Raw genomic sequence first — 6,107 nt, forward strand, 5'->3', positions numbered from 1 at the left:
ATGTCCCTCATCTTTCTCTTGGCAATGCCCCATAGATTCTCTATGGGGTTCAGGTCAGGCGAGTTTGCTGGCCAATCAAGCACAGTAATCCCATGGTCATTGAACCAGGTTTTGGTACTTTTGGCAGTGTGGGCAGATGCCAAGTCCTGCTGGAAAATGAAGTCAGCATCCCCATAAAGCTCATCTGCGGAAGGAAGCATGAAGTGCTCCAAAATCTCCTGGTAGACAGCTGCGTGGACCAACACCAGCAGGTGACATGGCTCCCCAAATCAACACAGACTGTGGAAACTTCACACTGGACTTCAAGCATCGTGCATTGTGTGCCTCTCCATTCTTCCTCCAGACTCTGGGTCCTTGGTTCCCAAATGAGATGCAAAAGTTGCTCTCATCAGAAAAGAGGACTTTGGACCACTGGGCAACAGACCAGTTCTTTTTTTCTGTAGCCCAGGTAAGACGCTTCTGATGTTTTTTGTTGTTCAGGAGTGGCTTGACAAGAGGAATACGACATTTGAAGCCCATGTCCAGGATCTGTCTGTGTGTGGTGGCTCTTGATGCACTAACTCCAGCCTCAGTCCACTCCTTGTGAAAGTCCCCAATACTTTTGAATGGCCTTTTCCTGACAATCCTCTCCAGGCTGTGGTCATCCCTGCTGCTTGTGCACCTTTTTCTACCACACTTTACCCTTCCACATAACCTTCTATTGATGTGCTTTGAATCAGCACTTTGGGAACATCCAACTTCTTTTGCAATTACCTTCTGGGGCTTTCCCTCCTTATGGAGGGTGTCAATGATGGTTTTCTGCACAACTGTCAGGTCAGCAGTCTTTCCCATGCTTGTGATTCCTACTGAACCAGCCTGAGAGAACATTTAAAGGCTCAGGAACCCTTTGCAGGTGTTATGGATTCATTAGCTGATTAGAGTGGGACACTTTGAGCCTAGAATATTGAACCTTTTCACACTATTCTAATTTTCTGAGATTGTGAATTTGGGGTTTTCATAAGCTGTACGCCATAATCGTCACAATTATACCAAAGTAAGGCTTGACATATCTCGCTTTGCATGTAATGCACCTATCTCATATATTGGTTTCACCTTTGAGTTGCCTTACTGACATAAATGAACATTTGCACAATATTCTAATTTTTCGAGTTTCACCTGTATATATGTACACATATAGTGGGTAGATAGGAAGGGTTATAAGAAGTCCAAAACTTCTGGAAAATAAGCTTTCTATTCTTGCTACAGCTCTGGTTGCAGGGGTCTGAGTTTCTACCCCACTTTGTAAACTTGTGTTGACAATAAAGTTGGTTGAAGTATATAATGCTGGAAGGCCAAGTTTATACATACATGTTGGGGGCATGCTTTCCGATCCTCGGAGCTGATAATCAGATGTATCTTGTAACAGCATAAAGCAAAAGGTAAATGAAAATAAATGGCCTATGATATAATTACCCTTGTGCCAGAACCAAAGTGTACAATACAATGGGAATTAATACACTATGCAGAACCGAGGAAACCCAGTAACTTAAAAAGTGATAACATAGAAATTAAAGCAGAAGGAAAGCATCTCCAAAGTTTTAATGCAGATTTTTAAAATTTATATACAGTGGGGCAAAAAAGTATTTAGTCAGCCACCAATTGTGCAAGTTCTCCCACTTAAAAAGATGAGAGAGGCCTGTAATTTTCATCATAGGTATACCTCAACTATGAGAGACAAAATGGGGGGAAAAATCCAGAAAATCACATCGTCTGATTTTTAAAGAATTTATTTGCAAATCATGGTGGAAAATAAGTATTTGGTCAATATCAAAAGTCAATCTCAATACTTTGTTATATATCCTTTGTTGGCAATGACAGAGGTCAAACGTTTTCTGTAAGTCTTCACAAGGTTTTCACACACTGTTGCTGGTATTTTGGCCCATTCCTCCATGCAGATCTCTAGAGCAGTGATGTTTTGGGGCTGTCGCTGGGCAACATGGACTTTCAACTCCCTCCAAAGGTTTTCCATGGGGTTGAGATCTGGAGGTTGGCTAGGCCACTCCAGGACCTTGAAATGATTCTTACGAAGCCACTCCTTCGTTGCCCGGGCGGTGTGTTTGGGATCATTGTCATGCTGAAAGACCCAGCCACATTTCATCTTCAATGCCCTTGAGTGAAATTCACTCAAAATCTCCCGATACATGGCCCCATTCATTCTTTCCTTTACACGGATCAGTCGTCCTGGTCCCTTTGCAGGAAAACAGCCCCAAAGCATGATGTTTCCACCCCCATGCTTCACAGTAGGTATGGTGTTCTTTGGATGCAACTCAGCATTCTCTCTCCTCCAAACACGATGAGTTGAGTTTAGACCAAAACGTTCTACTTTGGTTTCATCTGACCATATGACATTCTCCCAATCCTCTTCTGGATCATCCAAATGCTCTCTAGCAAACTTCAGATGGGCCCGGACATGTACTGGCTTAAGCAGGGGGACACGTCTGGCACTGCAGGATTTGAGTCCCTGGCAGCATAGTGTGTTACTGATGGTAGCCTTTGTTACCTTGGTCCCAGCTCTCTGCAGTTCATTCACTAGGTCCCCCATGTGGTTCTGGGATTTTTGCTCACCGTTCTTGTGATCATTTTGACCCCACAGGGTGAGATCTTGCATGGAGCCCCAGATCAAGGGAGATTATCAGTGGTCTTATATGTCTTCCATTTTCTAATTATTGCTCCCAGGGTTGATTTCTTTGCACCAAGCTGCTTGCCTATTGCAGATTCAGTCTTCCTAGCCTGGTGCAGGTCTACAATTTTGTTTCTGGTGTCCTTCAACAGCTCTTTGGTCTTGCCCATAGTGGAGTTTGGAGTGTGACTGTTTGAGGTTGTGGACAGGTGTCTTTTATACTGATAACAAGGTCAAACAGGTGCCATGACTACAGGTAACGAGTGGAGGACAGAGGAGCCTCTTAAAGAAGTAGTTACAGGTCTGTGAGAGCCAGACATCTTGCTTGTTTGTAGGTGACCAAATACTTATTTTCCACCACGATTTGCAAATAAATTCTTTAAAAATCAGACAATGTGATTTTCTGGATTTTTTCCCCCATTTTGTCTCTCATAATTGAGGTATACCTATGATGAAAATTACAGGCCTCTCTCATCTTTTTAAGTGGGAGAACTTGCACAATTGGTGGCTGACTAAATACTTTTTTGCCCCACTGTACAAATGTATACCCAGCCCTGCAAATGTGTAGGTATTGCTCAGCGCACCTGATTTGTGTTTTTTGTTTTAGCCTGATGATAAAGTAAGGGAAGAATGTGGATTCTGACTGCCATTCCCATGGCACAGAATTTAGCCGCTTTCCTAGAGACATTGCAGCCTTGGTCTTTTAATAGGAAAAACATAATTGCCTGCTAATCTGTGGATTGGAGTCCTCTAAGCGTGATAAGACGATTCAAAAGTACACATGCTACCATCTTAATTTCAGTATCTGAACTTATATAAGTGCCGTGGATAGAGGTTATTATTGAATCTCCTAGTCAATACCATGAGGGCAAAGCATCTAAACCTGCCAGTGTGAGTGTCTTCCTATGTGAAGGCACAGATGTATAGTGAAGTATTTGGGGATAGTGAAAGGTTGATACATGATCGTTATAGGAGGGATCTGAGGTGTTAAATCTATCACTTTGCATGTCAAGGTCAAAAATTCTCTGCTTGATCTCATTCCAAGCTTTGTCTACACCCAGGATGGATAGATATTAAGGAGAAAGCCCACTATGGTGCAATGTTTGACTGCCTTGGAACCTGCCAGTGAAGCAGGTGTCATCCTGGGTGGGGCAATCAACTCTCCAACTTTCTCCAATCCTTTCCATCTTTGAGGTTCCCTGTGTAGGTATATAATATCCCTTTATCAGAATTATATCCCATCCATCTGGACTGCATGCAACAAAGCATTTGCTGTATTTTGATACTGCACATCTTTCTGGTGCCACAAGTCTTTCAATTTGTGTGTGAATTCGTTATTCGTCCCCATTATCTATATCCTTAATGTTTAAATGTAAGTTTTCCCAGTCCCTCTTTCTTCCATAAGTCTAATTGGAGGGTCTCGAGTGCTGGATTTTTTTCTAGTGTTTGGAGAAAGAGCTTGGAGAAAGTGATACTCTTCTAACTTATGGGAGGAAGGGCAGAGAAGGAGGACATGAAAAGAGACAGGGAGGGAGGAGAGAAAAGAAAAGAAAAGAAAAGAAAAAAGAAAAAAAAGAAAAGGAAGGAAGGAAGGAAGGAAGGAAGGAAGGAAGGAAGGAAGGAAGGAAGGAAGGAAGGAAGGAAGGAAGGAAGGAAATATTTAAAGCGGTCAGTCACTAGATAAAACAGTAAAGGTTAGGTATAGATACATTCAGCTGATCCAGAATGCAGCCTCACAAGCTATTTTTGGGGTCCCATATAACACCATTGCTCCGTGAGCTGCATTGGGTACCGGTTTGCTTCTGGGTCCAATTCAAGGTGTTGGTTATCACCTTTAAAGCCCTACATGGCATGGGGCCAGGCTACCTGAGGGACCGCCTCTCCCCCACAATTTCAACCCGTCCCACCCGATCTCAGAGAGGGCATGCTCCGGACCCCCTCAGCAAAAGAACTCTGACTAGTGGGGTCCAGAAAGTGGACCTTCTCTGCTGTAGCCCCTGCCCTTTGGAACATCTTGTCCCCGGAGGTGAGACAGGCCCCCTCACTCCCGGCCTTTCGGAAGGACTTGAAGACCTGGCTCTGCCATCTGGCCTGGGGTGGGGAGGGAGGTCATCAGATATGGGGTTGGCTACCCCCCTAGAGGCCTGGAGTTGCTTCCATTGGCCTCCTGGATTTTTCCTCTTCCTTTATTCTGTGCAAATGTGTTTTTTATAAATGTTAACTATTTTTTTTATATATATATATATATATATATATGTATGTATGTATGTATGTATGTATATATAACATTTTATTTATTGTTTTAATCTGTTATAAGCTGCCCAGAGTCCCCCATTGGGGGGAGATGGGCGGGGATAAGTTTGGTAGGTAGGTAGGTAGGTAGATAGATAGATAGACAGACAGACAGACAGACAGACAGACAGACAGATAGATAGATAAAGCAGCCACACTGGCAGAAATCACTGTCTTTAGGACTATTTGCCCCCAGTCATATCCTCCTTGTATAGAAATAAACATCCATGTATGATGGAAATGCACTTTTCAAGATTTGCCTACAATTCTAGGCTGCATAGCAAGAGACAGTGCTGCCTGACAACATCTAGAGCACCACATCTTGTCCACCCTTGTAATAGTGACAATACAGTTCTGCTGACAGTAGAGCAGACTTCTCTGATGTGGTGCCTCTCGCAGGAGTTGAAACTCCTAGAAATTCCAGGCTGGCTAGAAAGTTTGTGCAGGGTAGCCCCACACCGCTGAAGGGCACCCCTATAGGAAACAAGGACCTATTACAAAGTTCCCTGGAAATTAATAAATTGAATATGGTACAGTACTGAAATGTTTCAAATAGATCAATGTTTTGCAACCTTGGCCACTTGAAGATGTGTGGACTTCAACTCCCAGAATTCCCCAGCCAGCCATGCTGGCTGGGGAATTCTGGGAATTGAAGTCCACACATCTTCAAGTGGCCAAGGTTTAGAAACACTGCAGTAGATAAACACATAGAATCACACTATCAAAGGGCAACCTTTAGCATGCTTCTCAGAGGAATAATTCTCATACGGCTTTCCCAACCTGAGGCTCTCTAGACATCAGCTCCCATTCTCCACTACCACCAAGGCTATGATTGTGTTGTTATAATAATATAATAATATAATAATATATGAGTCGTTGAGAGTTTAATAAATTATTAAATTACAAGTTTAATCAATTATCATGTCCATGGTAGTCCATCACACCTATACGGTATCATTGCAGGACTTATAGGACACCCCCCTCGCTGAATTAAATCCAACGCCGTAACGTGGTTCAGAGAGCGCCCGTCCTGGTCCAAGGAGCGCGTCCCCTTTAAGAACCGCCGCCGCGTGCCGGAAGAAACCGGCGAACTTCGAAAGCGCCGCAGCAAAGGCTGCTAGAAGCCACCCGACTGGCGGCGTAATGTGACGTGCCT

This window comes from Python bivittatus, unplaced genomic scaffold (genome assembly GCF_059951505.1).
Source record: "Python bivittatus isolate LINGU-HERP-01145 unplaced genomic scaffold, Pbiv_v1 ctg000310_np1212, whole genome shotgun sequence".
Taxonomy (NCBI): Eukaryota; Metazoa; Chordata; class Lepidosauria; order Squamata; family Pythonidae; genus Python; species Python bivittatus.